Source organism: Tursiops truncatus, chromosome 1 (assembly GCF_011762595.2).
Source record: "Tursiops truncatus isolate mTurTru1 chromosome 1, mTurTru1.mat.Y, whole genome shotgun sequence".
NCBI classification, from domain to species: domain Eukaryota; kingdom Metazoa; phylum Chordata; class Mammalia; order Artiodactyla; family Delphinidae; genus Tursiops; species Tursiops truncatus.
The window spans coordinates 12,302,930-12,330,651 of NC_047034.1; the positions used below are offsets into that span (position 1 = coordinate 12,302,930).

A 27,722-nucleotide genomic window follows, 5' to 3' on the forward strand; every position below is an offset into this window, starting at 1 on the left:
GCCTGGATTGTATGTATGTACCAACTCCCCTGCTGTTACCCGTTCTCTGGGGCTTTGAGCCTGGGGGAATATGATATTTTTTCTTTCATAAGAAACTCACAGAAAGATTTTTCAATTCATCAGAAAAGTCCATGAATACCAAGTATTAAAACCAAGGCAGAGACAAGTGATCGACAACAGTTCAGCAAGTTCAGCAACATTCTTTTGCTTTATATTCGAGATGTGCTGCCTGTAGCATAAATTAGTTTCAAACCTTTGAGTTTTTGTCCTTGTACTTTAAATAAGTGGTAACTGTAATATTTATGCCTTGCCTTATCTGCATAAGTGTAAGCTATGACAATTAAGGAACACTCTGCAAATAACTACCTCAGTTAAGGCTTCTGTTTACTAATTTGGGGGTCTTTAAAAGAGGATGGAAGAAATTAGGTTTTAAAATAAGATGTGTAAAATATGCCATTGTACATTTATTGAAATTTCCAATTGCTTATTTAAGTTTAAAATGCACTAATAACTGACACTATACTAAGAACATGTGATTTTATCTTAATCATCCTGAAGAAGCCATTAAGACATCTGTCATTGCACTGTGTTGAATTTTTTTATTTATCTTATTGTCTCTCTCACTATAATATGAGCTCAGTGAATCCAGGTAGTAGGCTACATTAGTATTTTTATTGTCAGTAGATCCATGGCATATATAATACTTATAATTAACTTTTTTGCTCAAATAACTTAAAATAAAGAGGGTGAGAAGATTATAAAGATGATACATAACTAGGAAAGTAAAACATATTATTTTTATACTTTAAAGTACAGTAAAAGTTTTTAGGGCACATACATGCTTTAGTCTAGATTGATCAATCATTTCAGACTTGAGTGCTAGAAAGTTAATTTTGATTCTCTCCCATTAGTATTTACATTTGCCTAAAGCAAAAGATAAAGTTATTTTTAGTAAGAAAAAATATACTATATCCAAAGGCTAAATCATTAATATTGCATTTGACAGTTTCACATTCAGAAATGAACTTAATGTGTTTACATTCATGTATCTTCTTTTCAGTCCACCCTATACTGAGAAGTCTGAGCCCAACCCCAGAAAGTCTATTGTAATCGACTATACAGATTTGTTCTCTCTGGGTTAACACCAAAGTAGATTCCCAAAGTGAAATTTTCTTCTCTTTTGTAATACCTTTTTTTATATTGAGATGAATCATTGTGTAACTATGACAGACAATAATCATAGTTGGAGGAAATGGCTGGCTAAGGACAGGTGCCATGATGTTTTTTGGCAGTACAGGAAAATGTACATTTGACATACTCAAGAAAATGACACTAATTGAAGTGTTCTCTTCATTTATCCATATTTGTCTGTTGTATAATTTCATGTGTTGATAAATGATCAGTCAGTGTCAACAGTAAAGAAAGATTATTAGCATATATATGAATTGAGCCAAAGCTAATTATGTTGAAATGAAAAACTCAGATATTTTGATATTAGTATTTTCAGAGTATAGTTAAAAATGAGAAAAAAATCTTCAGATAAAGATAAGTCATTAAAGGCATATCTATTCCTGCTCTTTTCCCTAAAGTCAATTAAAAAACAAAAAAAGGAAAATCAGAGAAGAAAATTCAGCCTCAGTGAAAAGACAGTTACAACTATACAAATTATTAAAAAAAATCTGTCATAGATAGTGAAATTTGGGCAAAGTTTTTTAGATAGGTAAAAAAAGACACACATTTCTACAGAGATTGACTGCAAGTATGTGTGCAATGAATGCATCCTGAGAGCCCAGTCATCAAGGTCTTAACATGAATCAACAAAATCCTGAACCCAGGGCAATGTAGGAGTATCACTATCACCTTCTCACACAGCAGAATAACAAATGAGGACCAATTTGCAGCAGACTGTGTGCTGCCTCCTCAGCAATGATTTTCAACTTCCCTCTCCTTTTGAAAAACTTTTAAGGGTTCTGAAATATAGACAGATATATATCACAATTCCTAACTGGCCATTGTAAAATCCAGTCAGCTAAAGATCAGTAAGTCTTAAATCTCCCTAAGCTTTTTAACATTTTGGAATTCATTTTGAGCTAAACATACCTGAGTTGAGTCCATGGTAAACGTGATATGAATGTATTCTCAGGCAACAGGCTTAACTGTCCAAGCTTCAGTAAAGAAAACAAACACAGATCAACAAAAGGGAAACACAAATCACTGAGTGAATAAAGGAAACAAATGAATTTTTAGAGCCAAAACAAAATAGAATGCAAGCTAAGATTGATTTAAATTCCCAAAGAAACAACTTTGTCAATGTCTAAAACTACTTGTGTTTTGCCAAAGCAGGAGGACTTTCAGCCAGAATTTAAGAGCTTTCTAGCATTGATATCCTCCTCCTTACTTACACACTTCTTTTCTAGCACTCAATTGCACACTCAGAGATGTGGGTCTGATGGAAGTTCTTCTAATGCATATTGAGCTTTTACTTTGGGCTCTAATCTGTTTCTGTCACTTTAAAAGCAATCTCTAACTCTTTCTCTTCTGCTTCCATATGGCCCTCACTCTCATTTCATTCAGGTTACACTCATTCTTCACATCATCAGAAAGTACTTACTTCATCATGCTACTTAAATGAATAACCATCACACTTTCCTTTTGGCCTATTTTATGTTCTCTTCATAGAATATTCATGACAATAATTCTATACATAAATGTAAGCTTTATGAGATCAGGGTCTTTCTCTTATTCATTGGTGTATCACAGGCACTATTTATTTCCCTCCCTGGGAAAAATTATTTTAAGCAGAAATGGTAATACATGTGATCCAGTTATAATAAAAATATATGTGACTATTAAAGAATCTGATGTAATAAGATACTGATAAAAAAGACCAAGTTGAGTGATTTGCTTAAACATATATTTTGGAGGGCAATAATTGAAGAGTGATTTTCTTTATTACTTTTGTTTATAATATAGAAGAACAGAAAATGATAAAATTACTGTGACAGAGTGACTGATTTTACAAAAAAGAGACAGTTCTACTATTAGAGGGAAGAAAATTACCAAAAGAAGCTATCTTTGATATAATTTATCATGAAGACATAGATGAATACTGGAAAGAGTGTGAGAGAAAGTACTTCAAAAGAATGAGGTAAGATTTTTTTCCTAATGGATTAAACACATTTACTTGATATTCTTGAATAAATTGTCAAGTTCACTTTATGCTGCCAGTCAACTCTTGATTATTCATGTTATTTTAAGAACACATCAGCACATAAAGGCAAAGTTTAACGTGGGAGTAGTTGTCGGTTATAATTGATGCACAGAGAGAGTGGAGGGATGTCTGGCCATGATGAGTAATGGGGCAGAGACAATTGATCACTGTTGATCATACTGAAGACTGGTTGTTTGGAGAAAATCTTCAATCCTCAGTCTTCATTATTTAGGCATGGCTAATCAGAAGTTGATTAATTTAGATAATCTAATGTCTACATTTTAATTCATACCAAAATATGAAAACTTTTCTGTGCCAGGCACAATCATTGGTAAGGAAATGATCTACAGCTTGCATGGGCATTAGAGTCTAGTGAGTGAAAGAGAACAATTAGGTAATTACTCAAAGAATTGTTAGGGTCATTCTGAGATGCTAACCACTAGTGCCTATAATAATATATTTATGACTGAAATTGACTAAAAGATGCATTCATTTCAACAAATATTTTAAAATCTGCTTCTTACGTGCATAATTTAAATTTTGAACACACCCAAACCAACTAATATTCAATGAGTTCATTCTAGGTGAAATTATTATATTAATTAGAGAATAAGATAAAAGAAACAAGAAAATCAAAGTTATCTCAAGAAGAGTTAATAAATTAATTTTATAGGGGTTTCCCTGGTGGCGCAGTGGTTAAGAATCCACCTGCCAATCCAGTAGACCAGGTTCGAGCCCTGGTCCAGGAAGATCTCACATGCCATGGAGCAACTAAGCCTGTGCGCCACAACTACTGAGCCTGCGCTCTAGAGCCCGTGAGCCACAACTACTGAGCCCACGTGCCACAACTACTGAAGCCCGTGTTCCCTAGAGCCCGTGCTCTGCAACAAGAGAAGCCACTGCAATGAGAGGCCTATGCACTGCAATGAAGAGTAGCCCCTGCTCGCCGCATCTAGAGAAAGCCTGTGCACAGCAACAAAGACCCAACAGAGCCAAAAATAAATAAATAAACAAATAAAAATGAATTAATTTTATAAAGAGAGAAAAAACTGCATTACATTATATGTGCTTCCTCCATCTTATTTATGGAAGTGGTGATAGGCACATTATTTTTATTCTCTCTTCTGTTAGGTATTAATGTGGGCGTTTTGTGAAAAGCTTTTTACATTTTTTTCATTTTTATTTTTAAACACAACCAGTTTCTAAAGAGAGGTTTGAGGTCATCAATTCATTGTATATATTTTGAAGTTATTCTAGATTATTTAATACTTATTAAACTATTAGAGTATATAATTTTAATTCAAAATATATTTTTACCATGCAGAATGGAATTAATTTAGTAAAACAATTACTGATTATAATATCAAACAGAGTGGCACTGAGAGGGCATAATTTTCTTTTAATCATACTGTGAACATAGGTTCTTGGCCACCTTTCCAAAGTTATCAGTTTTATCTGTTTTATTTGATTGTCCTAATTAGTACAGGAGAATATTCTAGGGTATTTTATTCGAAAAACAAATAATTATCATTGATCTTATGCTCCCTCAAGCATTCACAGGCATAGTCAAGTTCTAGTATCTGGAGAGGCAAGCCTCGGAGCCGAGTCTGGGAAGCCTGCATAGCTGGTTGATAGAAAACTTAATGCAAAAAAATGTTTTCCATCTTGACTTCAGTTGTATATTTCACAATGCTCCTTTTAACATCACTTTACAAACTCTTAATAATGATCATTTCAAAATATTACATTAAAACCATAGTTAGAGATGTAGTGATTCCAAGTGGTATTTACACTAATGTGTACACTTGGTGCATATTTATGCTTTGTGTATTGTTCAGCATGTATGTTGTACCTCAATAAATGGTTCATTTAAAAATGAGGAATCAAAAAGAGTTTTAATTATACCTAAGAACACGAAGGTAAAATTAAGAATAGTTGTACAATTAAATAAAATCAGGGGGCATAAGTCAAGAGAGAAGAAATAAATTTATGTTCATAATAAAGAATTACTGGATAATCTCTAAACTTACAGAGACTATTTCTAATAAAATATAGCTCATTTATAATACAAGCCTTTCTAATTTTAAATTTATAATAAAATCACATAATTAAGAAAAGGAAGTACAATGTAAAACATTTAAAGAACAAAGAACTAGAAATTATAAGATAAAATAATAATAATATGAGATACAGAAATAGTATTACACATATCTATCATAGTTACATATGGGTGTGAGAATGGACTAAACTCACATACTTAAAGAAAAATAGCTATCTGATTTAATAACAAAATAAAATATGACTTTAAATTATATAAAAGCAACAGATCTAAAATAAAGGCATTTAGAAGACTGAAAAAAAGAGGAAATAAAAACTACATATGCAGAGTTAACACAAATCAGTTTATCAGGGATCCCAATTTTCTATCAGAGACATTTAAGTGCATCTGGAAATTATTAACGTATATTAATATAAATCTTTAAAATGCTAAAGGATCAAATTCACAATGAAGATATACTAAATAACATCAATATTTACAATGAAAATGAGTGCTAGGTAAACTGTGCATTAAAATTAGACTTTGATATGTCACTAGTAATGAACGTTTTACCAAACTATACAACGTTAATATAAGGTTATATTTGAGGCCTTTAAAAATCTTCCAAAAGATATGCACCAAAAGACATTGCAATTCAAGAGACAACAAGCAGCTTGGTCCATTATTGTTTAGCTCTTCCTCATTTATAATTGAAATATTCTTAGCTTTGCAATTTGAAACAACATAGGGTTAATCTACTCTCCTTCTCACAGGTCATGCCTATTTCCATGGCTGTTATTGACACAATAACCAATGAATATGTGTGGAGGTAAGGAAGGAAGGACGGAAGGAAGGAAGGAAGGAGGGAAGGAAGAGATGGCAGCTAAGTATTTAAACATTTTTCACACCTTGCCTTGAACTGTGTCTTGTAAGTGTGTAGTTATTTTGAGTGTCTGTGTGATGTGTATTTCTCATCTCTTTAATTTGCACTGTTACCCTAAATGCTCTTTAGGATTGAAGTTCAAAATTTTTGTGGAGTGTTTACTATGAACTCTGGACCGTGTGAAGTTCAATGCTTTAAAGATAAATAGCATGTTTTCTATTAACGTGCAAAATCCTCTTGGGGTTGTTTTATACCACATGGATTGCTGTTAGGTGATTATTTTCTGTGATGTTGTTTATACTACATTAATGCAAACAAGATTATGTCTGCTATTTTAGCATCTGCTTTAAATGATTGACTCATTAAACTTTCCAACAACTGATACCACTAGATCCTGACATCATTTTCCACTGTTTTGTTGTTAATCATATCTCTCATCTACTGCCATGTAATCTTGTTTTAAAACATATATTAAAGGTTTTTAATAATCATTACTAAATTTTAAAGCTTTTATTTTATCCAGCATTATATTTTTGAAACATTTTAAATCCAATTCTGTAAACCTAATAACATAATAATAATAATGATATTTACTCTTTTAGTTTTCTGTTACAAAAAGGATTAAGCATTCATTAAATGCTTTCATCCAAAGTATTATTAAGGGTTTTAAAATTGGCAAAATATAAAATATGCTATTCCATTAAATATCCACATCTTTTTGAGCCATGTGCCCACAGAGCTACCACAGAGCCCAGCTGAATGGTAGGGAAGGCTTGTCAATATCCTGGTTGAGAGCTGCCCTTCTCCCACAAACATCATAGAATCTAATAGAACTTTTTATGAAAAAAAATGTTCTATATCTATTCTCTCCAATATAGTATAACACAGTTGCATGTGTCTGTTGAACACTTAAAATATAGCCAGTGAGAAAATTAATTTAATTTTATTTGATTAGAGCTAATTTAAATATACACTTCAATAGCCATATTGTATAGCAGGGGTCCCCAACGCCCCGGGGCCATGGACTGCTATCGGTCCGCGGCCTGTTAGGAACCGGGCCGCACAGCAGGAGGTGAGTGGCGGGCAAGAGAGTGAAGCTTCATCTGCCGCTCCCCATTGCTCCCCATCGATCGCATTACTGCCTGAACCATCCCCCACCCCATCCGTGGAAAAACTGTCTTCCATGAAACCGGTCCTTGGTGCCGCAAATGTTGGGGACCAATGGTATAGAGCAGTTCCACAATATTGGCATGTAAAAAGTGACACAATATAGTGAGTTTTATGAGCAGTTTACAAATACTTTTGGAAACAAAGTGAAAAAGTATGTTTTTATGAATCCAAATTAATACAGCTCTACCTGTACATATTATGAGTGGATAACTTTGGATGATGGGAATTATGGTGATTTTCTTTTTTCGTGTAAAATTGGAATATGTTACATACATATGTTATGGACATATTTACTCAGAGAATGATCACTAGTTTCTTTTAATGGAATGACAGATATAAGAATAAAAGATGACTCTCAAGATTTTATGACTGAATGGGTACATGGTTCAAATGAGTATGATTATTCAAATTATAATTACAAAACTCTAATCATATGTATGTGTCAAAGATAGAAATTTCAAGTCTACAGGAGGAGCTGGAAGAATAATAATTTATATGGATGTTTTGAATTTGAAATGAGTCAACCATGAAGAAAGGCAAAGTGTTGATCATCATTCCAGATTGATATACCACAGCCATGTGTACACCAGTTAATTCTGAAGAATAATAGTTACTGATACAGTTGACCCTTGAACAACAAGTGGTACCAAAACCAGCAGATGCTTAAGTCCCATTGTTAGTCCTTCATATCTGTGGTTCTGTATCCATGGATTCAGCCAACCACAGATCGTGTAGTACTGTATATTGAAAAAAATCTGCACATGAGTGGACCCACACAGTTCAAACCCATGTTGTTCAAGGGTCCACTGTATATTGATCACCCATTATTTGTTAGACACTGATCCAAATTTTTTACCTATTTTGTCTCCAAGGCAGGCATATTACTGCCCCTTTCTTTTAAATAGATGAGGAAACCGAGGGGGTTAATAAACTTTCCAAAGTTCATAGAGATAAAACTGGGATTTAAATGCAGGGAGTCTAGCCAACTTTAAGAGCCCATACTTCTAACCACTATACTATATAACCTCGCATAGGTAGTAACCTACATATGTATATAACCTATATTATTATGTAACCTTATATATGAAGGCTCTATGCAAATGAACAAAAAAAAAGAACACTGTGACAAAGGGAGAGATTTACGCAGGGAAAAAGTAGGAAACAAAAAAGGATAGTTGGAGTTCAGATGAGAATTTAGAGATGCATGTGTTAAATGAGACTAAGAAAGTATGACAACAGTAGGTGTTAAAAATACAAGGCTACGTATTGAACTGATACATCTTGGCATGTTAATAAACCCATGGAAAAAGACCTGTGTTATATTTTAGGATTAACTAGGATTAGTGTAGCAGTTAAGAAAAATGAGATAGCATACCCAAATGTTTGCATAAGTCGATGAAATTAAATGCAAAAATAATCAGTAAAAATAGCATTGAAAACACATTCAAGGACATGTGTTATGCCTCACCAAACAAAAACAAGGCATTTCCATAATGTGAGCATAATGAGAGCATCACAGAAGCATTTATTTAGTCTGTTAGCAAATACTTACTAACTAGGGATATCAATATGTATAGAATTTTATTTTGTTTTATTTAAGTTAATTTTCTTATATGTGAAAACAAAAATTAAATTGTAACATTCAAAATTTTTGTGCAGTGCATTTGCACTGCTAAATTTTATGGAGCAAAATATTCCAGAAATCATACAAATTTAACTTTCTATTTTTAGTTTTATAACAAAGAAAATGGTAATTTATAATATTCATTGTTTGGGGCAGATAGATAAGGATTTCAATATATATTTTTAGTTTTTAAGTGATGAAATAAAGTAAATATATGGGAGAAATTTGAGAATTTCTCATTGATATTTTATATAGAGTGTCAGTTTTCTAAAGTCTGCTCAGACTCTGCTTTAAAAATCCTTGTCAAAAAATGGCAACATCTGATTCATCATGATGTTGGTATCAGTTGATTGTCTTTTCTTATTCAAGTGGTGATTTTCTTGTATCTTTTTATTACATGATTTTTAAAAATAGTATCTTAGATGTCTGATCTATTAAGACTCCCTTAGTTCTATTTAAATATTTTACGTTAGCAGATAGTCGCCCTGTTTAGGTTCAGTTTGTTAGTCTTGGCCTAGTTTGGGGACTGTGGGTGCAATGGCAGTTTAATTTTCAGAATCTTTATAGTGCTATTTTGGTCTACTTGGCTTATCTGGTGCCATGTGGCTCCCACCAGGTTGTAGAGAAGGAAAGCACAGAGTTTATTGCAGGGCCAAGCAAGGAGAATAAGCAGCTCATGCTCAAAAGATTCTGAATATCCTGATGGCTTTTAAGAAAGGGTTTTTAAAGACAAAGTGAGGGAGAGGGTCATGGGGTATGTGTTTAGCTTGTGCATAATTCTGATTGGTGGGTGGTGAGGTAACCATGTGAGGTCAGAGGAGTCAGCATTATTAATCTTCAGGCTCCAGCCAGTCTGGGGGTCATGTGTTAATGGTCAGCATGAGTTAAGGTCCTCCACCTGGTGGAAGTTTTAGTATCTGCAAAATAACTAGTGGATGTGGCTCAGTATATTATATATAGCCTTTGAGGAGGAACTAAAAATCCTTGACTTTGTTTTATGGCTAAACTATTATTATTTGTCTTCTTTTCCACTGTGTCTATATTTTCTCATTTCTCTAATTAAGTTTGCTTTTTGGAATTCAGGGAAGGCCTAGGAGGCTAAAGCTTTTCTACAAACAAGAGATGGGGGACATGGCTGGGGAGAGAGGGGTTTGTCCGCAGGAAGGCCTGCAGGGTCCTGCTTGGTTTCAATATCAACAATCTTACTGGAATTGTTTTCTGTATGTGGTTTGAATTAGAGGACAAGAATTCAACTTTTAAACATGGCTACCCATTTGATTTAGTCACACTTATTGAGAACAAAATCAATATCTTACTGTTGCACAATACTGCAGTGTTATATTTTATCATAAAACACACAATGGGCTTTCCAGATAACCCCTTCCCAGTTTAAGAGAAGTAATATTATCACTAATTTGAAATCTCTTTGGATCTACCCCTGACTGCAACCTTTTTTTTCCTTTGCTGTTTTATAAATAATGTCTATGCTGAATTTTGCATTTATCATTTCCTTTATTTTCATTAAAGTCTATGATATATATTTATTTTCTTAAGCAGTATTATACTTTCCAGGGTTTCTAATCTAACAAATTATGAGAACAGAATCTTATGAATATTTAAAAATATATTTTTCAGTTAAAAGTTATGTAAATACAAACATATTTAAGCATTCCCTTAATTATACTAGTAATACAATGATAATGTTATTCACCTATCCTTATAAAGCTTTAGATTCAGATGCATATATTAATATTTCAATATCATTAAGTGACTAATAATGACTATTTTAAAAATTAAAAAGGATGGCATAAATGTCACATAAAAAGGAAAATGACACAAATCAATAATAAGGAAATTCTTTTTGTAGTATATTGCAAATATAGCCATTAATTTCCCCTCCTCTTACTTTGTTGGTACTTTTTCAATATGACACTGTAGCTCCTCATAAAAAGGGTGGAGTCTTTTTAATTAACTGTTGAATCTGCACTTGACCATGTGACTTGCTTTGACTAATGGGATAATAGTTAATATGATGGAAGGAATGGCTTAAAAATTCTTGTTCATTTGGGTTTGCTCTCTCTTGCTGATCTTGGGATCATTGATATATCAGAAGAACCCCTTACAGCTTCCCAGGGGAGCCCAGGGCAAACTACTGACCCATGGAATCCTAAGATATATAAATGGCCTATTTTTTAAGTTACCAAATTAAAAATGTTTTTTTACTCTGCAAAATATAGCTGACAAAATTTCCCACAAATGGTATAGACTATTTATCCCGCAAACCTATCTCCCACAAAATAAATACTTGATAAATATAGCAATGCATATACTTTGAAATATATAAATGGACTTGCAAGAAAGGAGGGGAAATTATGAGACCAAAAGAGTAGGATGAAGACAAATAGAGAATGCAAGTGAGCCAAAGCCAACACCTACTATGAGGGGATTTGAAGATCTCAAGGAATTCAGTGGTTTACTTTTTGTTTGTTTATGTTTGTTTTTTACAGTCTTACCTTTTGATTTTATTTATTTTTATTGAAGTATAGTTGATTTACAATGTTGTGTTAGTTTCAGGTATACAGCAAAGTGATTGAGTTATATATGTATATACATATATATAATATATATAATGTGTATATATATATATTCTTTTTCAGATTCTTTTCTCTTATAGGTTATTACAAAATATTGACTATAGTTCCCTGTGCTGTACAGTAGGTCCTTGTTGGTTATCTATTTTATATATATTAGTATGTATGTTAATCTCAAACTCCTAATTTATCCCTACCCCCCGCCTTTCCCCTTTGGTACCATAACAAACCATAAGTTTGTTTTCTATGTCTGTGGGTCTATTTCTGTTCTGTATATAAGTTCATTTGTATCAATCTTTTAGATTCTACATATAAGTGATAAGATATGATGTTTGTCTTTGTCTGGTTTACTTCACTTAATATGATATTCTCTAGGTCTATCCATGTTGCTGCAAATGGCATTATTTCATTCTTTTTTATGGCTGAGTAATATTCCATTGTATATATATACCACATCTTTATCCATTCATTTGTCGATGGACATTTAGGTTGTTTCCATGTCTTGGCTATTGTGAATAATGCTGCAATAAACACTGCTGTGCTTGTATCTTTTTGCATTATGGTTTTCTCTGGATATATGCCCAGGAGTGGGATTGCAGAAGCACACAGTAGCTCTATTTTTAGTTTTTTAAGGAACCTCCATACTGTTCTCCATAGTGGCTCTACTAATTTACATTCCCACCAACAGTGCAGGAGGGTTCCCTTTTCTCCACACCCTCTCCAGCATTTATTGTTTTTAGACTTTTTGATGATGGCCATCCACAGGAGACAATCTACAAGCACGTGAGCATGCAATATGGAGGACGGTTTTAGTGCAGAGTGACCAAGCATAAAACTGGATTCCCAAAGATCTGTACCTTCAATGAAAGATAAACTAAATTATAGTCCTCCTTTGGGAGATGTGACACCTCTGAGAATTCATAACTCCGGCTGGTTTTCACATAGGATTTGATTTGTATTACATATTATGGTGTAAGTAATTACAAACTTAGATATGACTTTAGTACCAAGTGGCTTAGTGCCCTCATGTGTCTCACAGAACCAAAAAAAGCTCTCTATCAATAAATTTAGCCTAAAACCAAATCTTATAGTAACATGTAAAATAACAGTGAATATGACTTCAGCAACTTAGTCTATGAAAAGTCAAGAAGAAGGAAATATGACTGAGAGTCGGAAGATAATCAAACAACAGAATCAGACTCATGAAGATTCCCTATATTGGAACCATCAGTTATAGGATATATTTATGCTTATCATAATTAAAAAATTAAAAAAAATAATGGAGGTAATAAAAAACAGAAGCAAGGCATTAAAAGACTATTAAATATAGCCATGGATATTTGAAAAAATAAAATGTTAGAAATAAAATACTAAAGTTAAAATGAATAAAAATAAAAGTAATAAAACTTAAAATCTTGTGACCTTGTGCAGAAGGCTTTGGTTCCTCAGCAAGGAATTAAGCTGAGGACCCCTGGCCCATTTGTAAATCTTTATCTTGATTAATTTGCATAAACTCCCCAAGAGATTTCAGGTCAAGGGTGTCATTGAAATCTCTGCCTCTTGGCTTTTTAAATTTCTCCAAACTTGGATAAAGTGAACAAAACTGGGAATCTTTAATGTTGGGGAATGAGTAAGAGTCCTTTTGGTAGTGCTGTAGGAATACCTCGTGTTAATCTTACCAATGTCAGTACCATATATGAACCAGTGAATGGAGTCATGAACCAAACCAGCAACGGCTGGTTGAGTCTTCCTCACATCTCATCACTCTGACACTGATTCTTCCATCTTTCTCTAGCCTTTATAAGAACCCTTGTGATAATGTTGCACTAACCAGGAAAATCCAGGATAATCCCTCCAGTTCAAAGTCATTTTATTAGCAAACTTAATTCCATCTGAAGCCTTAATTCTCCCTCACCATGTAACATAACATATTCACAAATTCTAGGGATTAAGACGTGAACATTTGAGGAGTTGGGGAGGCCATTATTCTGCCTACAGCATACAGGAAGGGACTAACAGTGAGTTCTAGGTAAAGAAAGGCCAGGCATTATGAGTCATTTAAACTGAAGCACCTGACATCTACTTAAGATAACACAATAATAATACAATTTCAAAATAATAAATGAATTCACTATTTTTGAGGTACAGAATCATGGCTCCTATTTATTATGAGAACTCTACTGTTAAAAATAAGAAAAATGGCAGAGTAAAATTTGATTTGGTTCAATAATTTATTAATGTGTTCTATGAATTTCATTCAAGATAGGCCATTTGGAAATGAATTTAATTGTTTAAACACTGGATAATTATCATTCGCAGGACCTTCAATTCCAGGGGCCCTAAAGGTCTCTGTGGCTTTTCTTCTTGCTAAAGAGGCTATGCTAATCACCTCTGGTGATTCAGAGCAGAACAAGAATGAATTAAAGCCCAGCTATTTTAGATATTAGTGGAAATAGTGTGATGATTCAGAAATAAATAATCCATAGTACTTTTGGATGGAGTGATAAATATGTTCGGTTGAAATAAGAGTTCTGAATAGGAAAAAAGAAAAACTTTATAGTGAAGGGTAAAAGTTAAAGGAGAAAACATCCTTTTAAATTGAACTTGTGACCAAGACAGAGTAATAAATAGAAGACTGAAAAAATAAAAATATTCAAATACAAAAAGCAATTAAACCTATATCCTGAAAAAAAGAGGAAAGAATACAAACGTAATGTTTAAGCATAATATCAGACATCCTGTAAGAATCACAGATATGTGTGGATATCAATTTAAATTCTTTCCTGGAAGAAAAAAATCTTTTTACTAGAAATTTTTAGTAAATGTAAAATAATGTACATATAGATTAGAACAGGTAGCTTTAATACAACATAACTTAAAGTAGATTTTTAAAAAGCTAATATTAAAATCCCTCATAAATTTAAGTTACAAAGAGATGGTGAAACGTGCAGAGTATATCCTGCAAATTTGAGAATTTATACTCAGTGGATATTGTTTGACCACAAAATTTTTCAATATTACCATGGCTTGGACTCTAAGGTGGGAAGACAGTTTACTATCAGTTTCAAGGATAGTATATGATTTTCTTTTATTCTATTGTGTATCTAAATAAGTGTACTCATGTATATTATTGCCTTTAATATTTCTTGGATTTTAAATTGATTAATTTACTTTTTCAAATATTCAACATATACACCATTAATTCTCTCTGTAACTCAACTTTGATAGAACATTATAAATTATGTTAGGCATAGTTTAGTACTGTAATAATTAAATAATTCTGAACCATATACACATTAACTACTTTTGATGAATGATATTCAGCTCTTGGTGACATTTATAGCTGGTGTACTGCATTTTTATATTAAAATTACATTATCCAGTCACTAATTTAAAATATTTTATCTTGGTAATTTTTTGAATATCAGTATGATTTTTCTAATACTTTTCTCATGAAAAAAAATAATTCATAGCTTAAAATTATTACCTCATTGAAAAGTTTCTGATGTATTTATAAATGGCAGATAATATTATGAACTATACTCACTGAAATCCATTAGAGGTTTCTACTTCCATATAAACCAGCTATAACCCTGATCGGTTTTGTTGATTCAGCATATGTTTCCAAGTAATATTTAATAATAAAATGTGGAGAATTTTCCCATTTTTACAAATTAAAAGTAATATGAAAATACTTACAATAAACACAAATCAATATAAACATAATTATTAGTTTAATTCACCTAAGAACTCACATTTCCTAGTTAGTGAGAAAAGACACATTTTTTCCTAGATAAAGATGTAGTGTAAAGAATTGTTTTCTTTAATAGACACCGTAATTAACTAAATGATTTTGGCTTTCTGAGGTTTTGGCAAACTTTTTAAAAATAATTGCCTGAGTATCAGATTCAAATATCCAAGCAGTCATATATATAGAAATAAGAAGAAAAGTTCTAATGACTACATGGATATTGATCTGGGGATCAATTTCCAAAATATCCTGTTAGAATGCATAAAAGATGCATAATTTGAAACTCCTTTGAATCAAGGAAATGAGGGACTGTATAAAACTAAAGTCCTTTTTCAGAAAAGAACATTGCTTTTCAAAATGCCACCAGCCCCAAATAAAACATACTATTAATTTGTTAATTAGATATCTTTAGAAGAATAAAATTAAGGAAATTAGAAAGGCTAAATGTGATGGCAATCGAGATACATACACACGCATGAATGCACACACATACACACACACACACACACACACACACACACAGGATGACGCATTACGCAAATAAGCAATTCTGGATGAGAGACTACAGTGAGTACTTCTTGGTGGCTAGAAAACATTTTAAAAGGATCTGAAGTGTGAGTACTCAGAGAAAAAAGGGAGACAAAATAGAATGAAGATAGAAGTACCTTTATTCAAAAAAATTTTTTAATTTTGCTCAAATCTCACTCTATACTTTAGTATTCATTCATTAGTTTGTGTTTAGTACATTGTTATAATAAATGACTAAGAAATAATTAAACACATCTGGAAGGATAACTCTTCTCTATTTGAAGTTGTATTTGAGGTTGAAATAAAGCATTATTTTGCATAGGTGAAACAAATATTTCTTTAAAAATTACTAAAATCGGTTCATAAATAGTTAGTTTGGGAATAGGATAATTTTTTCCAATAGTTGATATGGAAAACATCAAGAGGGTAACCCCATATCTTCCTCTTTTCTCTCTGTTCGATCTCTCTGACCTTGAGTGACTAAAAACAGCTGCAGGATCAGAGCCAAACATCTTCTATAAAGAGGGACCAGAATACTAGAATCCTAATGTAAGAAATTAATCATTAGAGTGAACCTATTAGCTATTAATTAGAAATTATGCATTAGGGTGGGAAAATTCCTTATCACTAAAGTTCCTAAAGAGATGAATCTGATATTTGGATACATTGTAACTGTGTTTGATTTTGTAATTGATAAAAGTATTTGTATTTTCCATTGGAATGATGAAAGAATGAACTTAGTTTTTGTTTTGTTTTTGTCAATGGAATCAATCTCTTTTTTATTATTTGAACATCTTGATACTATAAAATCTACTTATATTCCTGAATCACCCACAGTTAAACAAAACCTTTATTGTTAGACATATAATATTTCTATTAGTCTAGCAAGATATCATGCAAATATCAGATGTCAATAAATATTTTTTAATGAATGAACAGATTAATGAACAAATGAACCAAATTTCATAATAGACTTTAAGTGTTACTACACTGTTGTCTAAATATTATTTCTTAGAATACATAAAAGGAACAACCAGAAAAAATAAACCTATGATATCTACTTCATAAATCACTAGAAAACATAAATATCTAAAAGAGAAACATCATAAAATAGAAAAAACAAAGTAATCCCAACAAAAAAAATAATAATGAGGCAGCAGGCAAAACAAATATTTTGACTGGGGCAACTTTGATTTTCATAAGTTGTTAAAACGTAAGTCAATTATTTAAACTGTACTAAAACTGGTCACAAAGTATGCACAAAGATTATTTGAGAAACAATAGCCATGCCAACAAACCAAAACATACCCCCAAATTTTGGGTGGAAATATTAATGTCAGAAAAAGTAAAGACCACAGCAAGTCAATGTTGGATCAAGATCTCTTTTGAGAAACAAGGGGTGAAATGATTGATGCAGTGCAATTAAAGCTGACTGTACTAAATTATTTCATATCCAGGTTTGACATGGATTTCCACAAGCAAAATAACAGAGACACTGGAATCATATTTGTCACTTTATTAGTACACTGTAGAAAATGGGGAATTCACATAAATCATATCACAGCTTTTTAGCAGTTCTTCATTTTCCTATTTAGCAACACTGGTGTAGATTTAAGCTTAATAACTGTAAGGTTAACAAAAGCCTTGTAATTTGCATTATGGACAAAACGATAATAGAGGTTTACAATATAAGAATGTTATTTTTTTCCACATCTTTACTGGAGTATAAATGTTTTACAATGTTGTGTTAGTTCCTGCTGTACAACAAAGTGAATCAGCTATATATACATATATCCCCGTATCTCCTCCCTCTTGTGTCTCCCTCCCACCCTCCCTATCCCATCCCTCTAGGTGGTCACAAAGCATGGATTGATCTCCCTGTGCTATGCAGCAGCTTCCCACTAGCCATCCATTTTACATTTGGTAGTGTATATATGTCAATGCTACTCTCTCACTTCATCATGTTATTTTCTTGAATGCCAAATTGTTACAAAATTTCTTTCATAAGACTTGTACATTTTTACTTTATGTTTGTATACAATGTATTTTCCATTTTTTACAATTATCATCGAAGAAACAAAACTGTAACAATTTATATATATGTATACATACATATATATATTTACACACACACCTATATACATATAATTATATGCTTGATTTTGTGGAAATAAGATAGATTTTTAAAGGTATTTTTTTATTTTATTTTATTTTTGTGGTACGCGGGCCTCTCACTTCTGTGGCCTCTCCCGTTGCGGAGCACAGGCTCTGGATGCGCAGGCTCAGCGGCCATGGCTCACGGGCCCAGCCACTCCGCGGCATGTGGGATCTTCCCGGACTGGGGCACAAACCCGTGTCCCCTGCATCAGCAGGCGGACTCTCAACCACTGCGCCACCAGGGAAGCCCTAAAGGTATTTTTGATAAATATTTGAGTAGTGTATACCAAACTGACACAAGTTGTTGAAAAAATAGGATCAATACTTATTTCTACCTCTCAGCTCATTGAGTCAGCTCTTTCTTGTTGCTGTTCAATGTTTTTCATTTTTGTACCTACTAAACATTAAGCAAACTCTTAAAAATTGAGACAAAAACCTAAGCGCCTTCATATTTCAGTATTTTTCTTGACAAAAGATAATTTAGCGGTACAGCAGTGTCTCCTCTGGCACATAGGCTAGTGGGATTTACAACAGAAGATTCCTAACTTTCATAGGCTGCTTACTTCAGATCAGTCAGTGATTTTGTTTTCCTGTTACAAGTTTTCCTCAGTGATATTGTACAGGAGCATCTCACTGCTTCAAAATTACTGAGGAAAGAAACTTAACCCTATTTTAAGACTCTGGAAGAAACCTGTAGTTTTTCTTCACTTTAAGTGCAAGTCAAGAAGAGTTTTTGTATGTGAATCATTATTAAATCTGTACTTTTTCAAAGAGAAGAAGAGGATCTATTTTCTTTTCACTCTTAAGTGTAAAAGATTTGAAAAATTCTGTTATCAAACACTAGAGAGCAAACTTTCCAAAGTGTAAAAATTTTGATGCTAATCTCTTTTACTGCCTTCCAAATTTTACATACTAAACAGGAAAATCAATTCCTTACTGCTCAAGGGTTACTTCTAAATTGAATAGCAATAAACCCCTGTGGAACTAACAAAATAATTTTATGTCACTGTTCTTTTAGACATATAGACTATCTATCTTCTTCTTTAAATAATGGAAATGCTAATAAATTTTCCCTGGATTTACTTTAGCTTTGCAAGTGATCAGTTTGAGGGCCTCCCACAACTAAAATAGCTATGTGGTTCCTTAAAAATTTTAGCATTTTCCTTAGTTTCTGAAATAATGTAGTATTTGTAATAGTTCTTCCTGAATGAGAAATGATCTAATCTCAAAATCCTTTACTAATAACATAGTCTATGTGCTCAATCCTTTACTAGTAATCAGTCTCTATGAACTCAAAGAGAAAATGCTATTTTATATCATACTGCATAGTACTTATTAAGTATAATGAATAAATTATATAGTTATGATTTATACGTATTTAGTTTATTTATAAATATATTCATATCCTCTTTTTAAGGTAATTACTATATTGTATTATTTTCCTGTAACAAGCTGAAGGTTGATAAGCAATCAGACCCTGCTGAACTGCCAGTTACTGCAATAACATTTAAACAACAAACTTTCTCTCAAAAACATAATTTAATAGTAACAATCAACATAAATTGAAATGACAACATATTAAGATCCAAATATTATTATTTTTTGTGTGTGTGTGTGTGTGGTACTTGGGCCTCTCTCACTGTTGTGGCCTCTCCCATTGCGGAGCACAGGCTCCGGACGCGTGGGCTAAGCGGCCATGGCTCACGGGCCCAGCCGCTCCGCGGCATGTGGAATCTTCCTAGACCGGGGCACGAACCCGTGTCCCCTGCATCGGCAGGCGGACTCTCAACAACTGAGCCACCAGGGAAGCCCCCAAATATTATTTTTTTAAAAAAACTGAAGAGTTAATTCTTTAGACAAAATTTGCCCTCTAAATTTGGCTTTTGCGGTAATAATGGCTCCAATAAAAATAACAAAAGAAGTTATAAGTAAAATATGACATAGATTGAATAAAGAATCAATCAACCAGATTTAATTTTATTTTTAAATGAAAAAATTCATGCCAAAAATGTGTCAATGAAATAGGAATCAATAAATCATATAAATGGAATTTTGCTAGAAAGGAGTTTTTCAACAAATGTATATCAGTATCAAAAACCATAATTCACGAAGAGTCATGTACCACAATGTTCACCGCAGCACTATTTACAATAGCCAGGACATGGAAGTAACCTAAGTGTTCATCGACAGATGAATGGATAAAGAAGATGTGGCACATATACACAATGGAATGTTACTCAGCCATAAAAAGAAACGAAATTGAGTTATTTGTAGTGAGGTGGATGGACCTAGAGTCTGTCATACAGAGTGACTCATTGGTCTTTGGCACAGGTGACCAAACTGGCTGTTCCAGAAACAGAGACTGCGCAGATCAACATTTGAGAGACCGCAAAGATGCACAACATAAAAACCCGAACTAGCAACCAACCAACCAAACACAAAACACATACAATTGAAAGAACCAGGCATAGATGTGTAACATCTCTTGGACTTTGTTTTATTCAAAACAACACCACAAAACATAGACCTACTCACAAAAACTCTCCTCATTAAAGTTACCACCCCCTATCGTTTTGGGTGTAAATTACTAGTGCCCTTTGAAAATATTAGCATATGTGTTATTTTTTCAAATGAAAAGTATAATATACAGAGAGAGTCATGAGTTTCTACTTATTCTGCACAAATGATTTGTTAATATGTTTTACAACATGGTTTCTATATCAATACGTATAGATCTGTCTCACAAATTGCTTTTGCAATTAATTTTATTTCCTGTTAAGGCAGACCTTCATTAGTCTTCCTAACTGATTTTTAATTAAACATTTTATTTTGGAATAATTATAGATTCACATGCAGTTGTAAGAAATAAGACACAGATATCCCTACCATTGACACAGTTTTCCCCAAAGGTAACATCTTTCAGTAACCCTGTGGCTACTGTTTTATAGCCATACACACCTCACTTCCTTCCTGCCCCTACTCCCGCCTTAGGCCCTGGCAACCTGTAATCTCCTCTCCATTCTATAATTTCATCATTTCAAGAAATGTTATGGATAAATGGAATAATACAGTATGTAACGATGTAGAATTATTAGTTTTAATGCAGCATAATTCTATGGAGTTTATTAGGAGTTTTGTAGGTATCAGATTGTTGAAGGTCTGCATTTACCAGTTTGTTTACCCATTCATTTGTTGAAGTGATTCCAGATTTTGGCTATTACAAATAAATGTGCTATGAATATGTATGAAATATTTTTGTGTGAATATAAGTTTTCATTTACCTGTGATAAGTGTGCAATGGCCAGATCATATGACAGTTACATGTTCAGTTTTTTTTAAGAAACTGTCCAGTTGTCTTCCACAGCAGCTATTCCCATGTACAATATGAAAATGATCCAATTTCTCTGCATCCTGACCTGCATTTTGTATCACTTTAAAAAAACATTAGCCATTCTGATAAGAAAGTTGTGTAGTTATATTTAATTGTGCTTTTAATTTGTATTTCTTTGAACGGCTGATGGTGAATTTCTTCCAAGTGTTTACTTACCATGTGCACAGACTTGTGATTGTTAATTTTATGTATCAACTTGACTAAGCCATGGTACCAAGATATTTGATCAAAGACCAGTTTAGGTAACACTGAAGGTATTTTTACATGAGATTAAAATTTAAATCAGTAGACTTTGAAAGAAGCAAATTACCCTTCACAATGTGGATGGATCTCTTCCACTTCGCTGAAGTTTAAAAAAAAGTGAGGTCTCTTGAGGAAGACAGGATTCTGCCTCCAGAACAACTTTGGACCCCAGTTGTAATAATATCAACCTCTTCCCTGGATCTCCAGTCTGCCAGTCTGCCCTGCAGATTGTGTCTGCACTTGTCAGGCCCCAGAATCACACGAGATAATTCCTTACAATAGTTCTCATTCTCTCTCTCTGTCTCTCTCTCTCTCTCTCTCTTCCTCTCATATACACATACTACTGTTTCTATTTCTCTGGAGAACCCTGAGTAATACAGTTCTCCTCAGTGACATATCTGTACTCTGCCCATTTCCTAATCATTCAACTGCTGAGTTTTTAATATATCCTATAAACAATTTGCTGTAGAATTGTAGTTTGCAACATTTTCCCCAGGATGTAACTCATCTTATCATCTATCTATCAGGATATTGTGCTATTTTATTGATGAAATCCAACTTATCAAAACAACGACAACAACAAAACCCAAACTCTTAACCCAGAATTCCATATCTAGTAAAACTACCCTTCATATGAAGACAAAATAAAACCTTCTGTAGATAAATAAAACATGAGTAAGTTTCCAGCCATCAGAGCTGAACTGCAAATAACAGTAAATAGGTAATTTGAGATAAATTAGACCAAATAGAACGTTAGGTGTAGGAAGAAATGAAGGGCATGCAAAACTGTAAATATAATCCTGTGTTGTGTTGTCTTTAATGTACATAGATGTAATATACATGAAAACTATTGCACAAAGGATGAGGGTACTTAATTGTACATATCTGTAGCAAGACTTTTACATTTTATGTACTAGATCAAGGGGGACTGTAATAGGTTAAGGGCACATTTTAAAAAATTTACTTCTTATATTAAAGTATTGTTGATTTAGAATATCATATTCATTTCAGGTATAATATAGTGATCCAATATGTTTTTATAGATTTTACTCCATTTAAAGTTATTATAAAATATTGGCTATATTCAAAGGATTAATTCTTTAATCCCTAGAGAAATAACTAAAAAGTGTAAAGAGGTATAGGTAAAAAGTCAATAGAATAAATAAACTAGAATAGTTTTTCAAAAACCAGTAGATAACTCAAGAAAGAACCCAACAGTAGGACAAGAAGGATCAGTAGAGAGGATTGGGGAAGCAGCAAGTAGTAAGATAGAACTCAGTCAAACAATTTATATTAATTTTGTTTACAATTAATGATCTAAATATTCCAAGTGAGAGGAAGTTAGGTTGAATTCAAAACAAGACCAAAGCATATGCTCTCTACAGGGTCATAATTTGAATTTAAAACACTGATAGAATAAAAGAAAATGATGGAAAGAGATTTATCAAACAACAGTAAATGTAAGAAAATGGTAGGGTTATAAAAATAGTGGAAATATTAAGTATCAAGACAAAGACTATCACAGAAGATGATAAAAGTTTCAAATGTCAGGAAGATATAAATTCCTGGTGATTTACATGGTAACAGAATTTTTAAAATAAATAAATCAAAAGCTCACAGAAATTAAAGCAATAGGGTTAAATCCAAAAGCATAGTTGGAGATTTTGACAAACATCTCTCTGGAATTGATAACTAGACAAAAAGCAGTAATGATTTGGAAGGTATAAAAACAGTCAGTAAATTACCCTGACTGGTTTTACAAAATGCTATACCTAATAATTACAGAATATTTATTCTTCACTCAGACTTTTCATCAAAATAAGCCATATGCACCAGTCTCAATAGTTTCAAAGACAGAAATATTAAAAAGTATATTCTGACCATACTGGTCTTAAAATAATAATTAATTATAAAAGGCATTTAGAAATGTCCCATATATTTGGAAATTTTAAAAATCATCTGTAAAGAACTCATGGATTAAAAAAAAGTAATCACAGGGGTAATTATAAAATATTTTGAAATTAATTATGTTAAAATCTCAATGTATCTAAATTTGTGGAATAGAATTAAAGCAGTGATTAGAGAGAAACTTATAAATGCTCATATTTTAAAAGAGTAGAAATAAATCATCTGTCATAAAAAGTAAAAGTTGAGTAATTTATATCTGATGCAATTAGTAAGAAGGATAATAATAGTGATAAGAGCACAAATAAAAGAGAAAGTGGAACAGTAATAGTAGAATTAACAAAGAACAGGTACATTAACAAGATGATGTGAAAGAAAGAGAAGGAGCAAGTGAGAGGATAAAAATTACCTACATCAGAAATGAAAGAAAGAATATCAATACTGATCATCCCACAGACAATAAAAGGTAAAAAAGATTTTCATGTACAACCCTATGCCAAGAAATTGGACCATCTCCCTGAAAAATCACAACTTACCACACTTGTCACAGAATTGCCCTCTCCCAATTAAAGAAGTTAAATTTGTTAGAAACATTACTACAAGGAAAACTCGAGACCCATATGCTTTCACAGCTGAGTTCTCTCAAACACGTTTGGAAGAACTGATAGCAACCATATACTATATCTTTCATAAAATAGAGAAGAAGAAAAATTCCAAACTTAGGGAGGCAGAATAACACTGATATGAAAACAAGAATATTAAGGGTTGAATTGCATCCCACAAAAGGTATGCTGAAGTCCTAACTCCTAGTACCTTTGAATGTGACCTAATTTGGAAACAGGGTCTTTGCAGGTGTAATCAAGTTAGTCTGAGGTTATACTGATTAGGATGGTCCTTAATCCACAGGACTTGTCTCCCTATAAGAAGAGGAGAAGACACAGACTCATGAAGAGAGAAGACCACGTGACCAGGGAGGAAGCAATGGAAGACCAATGGAGAGTCACGAGCACTTGAGTCAGAAACGTCAATCATTTCACTGTGAAATTTAATCTTTATTAAATACAAATGGTGATGAAATGGCAACAGTAGAGGAGGAGAGGGTGAAAACATATAGACACAGAGTATCAATAGTGAAAGTTCTCTGAAAATGGAGGAGTCCAAGAGATGCAGGTTAGTATAATTATGATGACAATAACTAGCATTTATTGAAAACTTTATATATGCTTAACACTGTATAAACAAGCAGCAAAATCATTAAAACGTTCAATGAGGCCACTTTATTTTGCACAAATTAACAAATAATTAGGTAATGAACTAATAAAACCAACAAATAGCTGTTGGTTTTTGGTCATGGTGAATTCATTCAAATTCGTGTACTTTCATTCCTTGAAATGTCTGGAATCAAAACATTTCTAAAGCTGTATTTGACAAAAAAAATACATTAATTGAGATTTATTTGAGTTTGTTCAAATATTAAAAATTGATTTAAATTTTTTTGGGGGGAATCATAAATGAAATCTATTTTCATACTATCATAAGATCCTTTAAAAGTTTTTCCCAGTGGTATCATATATGTAAAGTATAAACAGCTACAACAGGGTAAAAAGCATCCTGTATTTTAGTTTTTACAAATTCTACAGCAAGAGGCAGGAGAGTGGAAGAATGTATAAGTTGAAGTTACTTATATTTTTGAGTCCTTGTTTCTTCTTGAAAGTGATGCCAAAATATTATAAATTTCTCAAAAGACCATTTTATAATAAGGAATTCTTGTATTTACCTATAAAAATCCAGTGTCAGATACGTAATCTCTTGTACTGAACATCAGAAAGACGAGATGTGCTGTCAGACAGTACCTGTGATGGTGAGGATGAATGGAAAAAAGTCTCTTGGGCTTTTTTTCGTCAGTTATTTCCAAGTTTTTCTTAGTTGTATCTGACAGTGTTATAAATCCATTCATCTTGTTAAAGCTTTTGTGGAAACTAACTTGTTAAAACTACTACTTGACTTTGATAAGTAAAAGGGTAGTAATGCTTTATAACAGCCTTTTATTTCAAAACATGATGCACTTTGTCAATTTTTGAATAATGACTTTGTGGTCTTGGATTTATGATTAATTCATCATATTCATTGACAGGTTATTGTATTTTGGAGGTGCAGAGATGTCCATGATATTCTGAGCTGCTGTAATTGATCAAAACTTCTTATAGGGAAAGAAAAAATATTCTTTTGATAAAATGCAATGTTAAAAAATATAGTCACTCTATGGTGACTGGCCCCCCCCCCTTTTTTTTTTTACTTCTCTGCTTTTATTCTGCAAAGAAAGGGATAGTAGCAGCTTTTACTCTAAATGATCTAGAATTAGCCACATAATTCTTATGCAGAAACATTATTTAAAGAATAATTCTTTCCCCTCCCTAAATATACCAAAATTTCTATTACAAGGTATGTAAAATTTTACAGTATTTTAAATCTTATGTTTTACAAATTATACGAATCAAGTATTTTACTAGCATCAGATAAATATCAAGTACGTCCCAAACCTGCTGATAAACCATGTTGAGAAACAAGTATTTCTCTGGACTTCTCACTGGTAAACAGAGGCTGTAGGCAACATGGACTGAAGCGAAGAAAAAGCATAGTATCCAAGCAGTTTTCTACCTGTAACCAGGCCTCCAACCAAGGTGGAAATCTCCTGTACTTGGTGCCTTAATAAAGCTGACAAGCAGCTGCCAGGAGACCTGTCAGGTAGACCAGGGACAGCAAAGTAATGGCAACTATAGGCAAGGTTTTATTCACAATCTCAATAGGAATCTTGTAAAAGTCACTCTGCTGGTTTCTAGCATATGGATGAATCACACCTCGGACAAAAGAATAACGAAAGAAAAACGTGGCCAGGCTACCATCACTGGCCCTCTCCGGAGAGTAAACAGTCGCAGGGGTAAATTTTCAATCTCCCTAGCTGATGAGAATGATCCCAAGTCAATGGGAATTAAATTCAACTGACCGGCAAGTTCAATAACCTGCTGTCAAGCTTGAATGTTGTTGCTGCACAGATAAACCTGCCGGCTGGCAGCCTTAGGTCCTAACTGAAGTGCCCAAGCTGAGACAACATTAAATCCTTTCACAATCAAGGAGTCCAGGAATAATGAAGCCAAATATTCCACATTGGATTCTGGCTATTGGTTTATCCTCATGTTATTGCTCACATCAATCAAGGATTTTACCCTGAGACATAAGCAGATGTCTCAGGTCCCACAGGGAGATGTAATGTTCTCTATGTATGGCAACATATATTATATTTACTTTTATTAGAGCATCTTCATGGTGAGTGACATCTACTACATGAGGAAAAAATTCAGAAGCAAACTTAGGATTTCTGCTTCCGATGACCACATGATAGCCACATCTAATAAGTCAAATGGTCAGGGATTTAGCAAAATCCCCACTTCCAATTACACCTACAGAGACTTTCTTTGCACCTTTGATACCACTTACGCCATTAGGCAAAAAAGTTTCGCTAAGGTTCTTGGGGTTTTCCATCATAGAGATCGATTCCATGATACGGACTCTTCCAAGATCACCACGGATATCCTGAGAATCTTGTTCAAACGCAGATTCTGATTCAGTAGGTCTGGAGAGAGGCCCGAGATTCTGCACTTCTGATAAGGTGGTGCCGATGCTACCATGGGCCCCTCTTTGAACAGCAAAGCTCTCCGCGCCCTCTGCGGGGGGCAGAGGCGGGTCTAGCAGCTCCCCTGGAGCAGTGCTGACTCCCCCGGGGCCTCCCCAGGGGCCTCCCAGGGCTCTTCGGCCTAGAGACCCTCCCCCGGCCCACGGCTGGCGGCTTCCCCACCTCCGACTGGCCCCTTTCTATAATGCCCCCTGTCAGTCTCTCCCTTCTTCCTGGGTCACATCAGAAAACTAGATGACAGCACTTCAGAAGCGGTCCCACTGCTGCTGCTGCTGCCACTCAGAGGATGTGAAAAATGTACAGCCAGTAGTTTGGCTCAAGCAGTGGGAGGTAAAGGGTGCATTTTCAATGCAGTGATGAGGCAACAACAAACTTTATAGCAGATGAAATGACTATTTTATGGACATGCAATGGAAAAAAGTAATATTTAAGGGAGAAAGATAAAACAAGACAGAGAAAGCGACAGTATTAAAAGAATGGAATCAAGCACAAAGACAATCTGTGGCTGAAAAACTTGACAAGCAATTCAGGAAATATCT

General features: G+C 33.4%; 1 long non-coding RNA gene and 1 pseudogene across 1 annotated transcript in view; both read right to left on the reverse strand.

The window, feature by feature from the left end:
- Positions 1 to 2,111: 2,111 nt before the first annotated feature.
- LOC141278988 (uncharacterized) overlaps positions 2,112 to 27,722 on the reverse strand; it is a 262,105-nt gene continuing 236,494 nt past the window's right edge. Inside the window, exon 5 of the long non-coding RNA XR_012332585.1 lies at positions 2,112 to 2,165. This is a non-coding gene — a long non-coding RNA (uncharacterized lncRNA). The remainder of the gene's footprint in view (positions 2,166 to 27,722) is intronic.
- Positions 25,964 to 27,050, reverse strand: LOC101319614 (metalloreductase STEAP2 pseudogene; annotated as a pseudogene).